We start from the raw sequence: 1756 nt of genomic DNA on the forward strand, positions 1-1756 counted from the left end.
TACGTCTCCTTGTTGTTGTCCTCCGTCCATCCTCCGTCCGTCCGTCCGTCCGTCCGCTCCGTCCGTCCGTCCGGCTCCGTCTGTCTGTCTGTCTGTCTGTCTCTCCAACCCTCCCTCAGCCTCCAACCCCACCCTCCCTCTCTCTCTCCTAACTCTATCTCTCTCTGTCTCCTCCTCTCTCTCTGATCTTTCCCTCTCTCTCTCTTTCCTCTCTCCTATGCCCTCTCTTCTCTTCTCTCCTCTCTCTCGCCTCATGCCCTCTCTTCTCTGTCTCGCATTACTCTCTAGGTCTCTGGTCCGTTACCTCCAATCCGCCGCCCCTTCCTCCCTCCGTCTCGTCGTCGTCCTTCTCTGTCCTGCCCTCTTCTCTCTCTCTTCCTCTCTTCATCTCTCATATTTTCCCCCTCTCTCTTCTCTCTTCTCTCTCTTCCTCGCTCTCTCTCTTTTTCTTTTTCCTTTCTTCATTTCCCCTCTTCTTTTTTTCTCTCTCTCCTTTTATCCTCTCCTCTTCTATTGCCCTCTCTCCTTTCTCTCTCATGTGTTTCACTGACAGTAATTCAACAATCAGTTATTTGATTGTTTGCCACACCCACTGCCGACATTGTGAGCTCCAATTGTAGGCTATGCACTTGTGATTTAAAACAATCCACAGCTTTGTGGCTACATCATGCTCTCAGGTGTACTATTTACAATCATTTTATGTATTTCTGTCTAGACAGGAGTAATTACATCATTTTGACCAATTTTAATTAAATGTACTTTTGGGGAAGCTTAGGTTCCCATCGCCTATGTTTGTATCTACCAACAGGCCTACCTGTTGCATCAATGTTTTATTGTTCTACTCATTTTCCCTCCCTCTCTCTGTAGGTAGTAGTGTATGGTGATGGTTCAGGTGTACCCGTCTCTCTGAGGGACTGGGCTCTAGTTGATTATGACTATCTGAGACAACGGGGTCAACAGTACAACACTCCACACTGTATAGCTGAGAGCTACCAACACCTCTCACTGAGAGTCAAAGAGTGAGTGTCTGTCTGGCTGGTTCTCTGTCCGTCCGTCCGTTGGTTTTTGTCTGGCTGTTTGTCCGTCGGTTCGTCTGGCTGGCTGGTTGACTGCCTGCCTGTCTATCTGTATGTCTTATTAAAACTATCTCTCTCCCCTTTCTAACTCTCTCTCTCTCCATCTCTCCAGGTTCCGAGAACACGGGGCTACAGCGTTGGGTCCTGCAGCCTTGGTCTCCGTTGCCATGGCGTCTCGATTCGTGGGGTCAAAGGTCAGTCAGAGCTGAGCGTTCCATCCAACAGCAGTTCACTTAAGGTATCACAACCAATCAGATGCCTCGTTGAAATTCTGACAGCCTATCAGACATCATGTCTCATTTCTGTCAACTCCTATGTCATTGTTATGATCAGTTATAACCTCTCAGTGTTCTGTGTTCTGTGATTGGTTGACCTCTAGGTGATCTTGTGTACAGACGGGCGAGCTAACATCGGATTGGGTGAGATGGAGGAGAGTCCCGCCCCTTTCTCCTCCCCCCAGTCACCTTACTTCTACAGACAGCTAGCCAACGAGGCAGCTAACAAAGGGTTAGTGTACGCCCTAACTAGCTAACAGAGGGTTAGTGTACCCCCTAACTAGCTAACAGAGGGTTAGTGTACCCCCTAACTAGCTAGTCACTAACCCTCTTGTTAGCCTAGCTTTCAGGGCGGCTACACTAACCCTTCTGTTAGCTCGTTAGGGGGTACACACTTACACCCTC

General features: G+C 48.8%; 1 long non-coding RNA gene across 1 annotated transcript in view; it reads left to right on the forward strand.

Annotated features, from left to right (window-relative positions):
* Positions 1 to 1544, forward strand: part of LOC112073551 (uncharacterized) — a 4210-nt gene extending 2666 nt beyond the window's left edge. Inside the window, exons 2-4 of the long non-coding RNA XR_002894566.2 lie at positions 868 to 1019; positions 1189 to 1270; positions 1456 to 1544. This is a non-coding gene — a long non-coding RNA (uncharacterized lncRNA). The remainder of the gene's footprint in view (positions 1 to 867; positions 1020 to 1188; positions 1271 to 1455) is intronic.
* Positions 1545 to 1756: the final 212 nt, after the last annotated feature.

The sequence above is a fragment of the Salvelinus sp. IW2-2015 genome, unplaced genomic scaffold (genome assembly GCF_002910315.2).
Source record: "Salvelinus sp. IW2-2015 unplaced genomic scaffold, ASM291031v2 Un_scaffold2290, whole genome shotgun sequence".
Classification (NCBI taxonomy): domain Eukaryota; kingdom Metazoa; phylum Chordata; class Actinopteri; order Salmoniformes; family Salmonidae; genus Salvelinus; species Salvelinus sp. IW2-2015.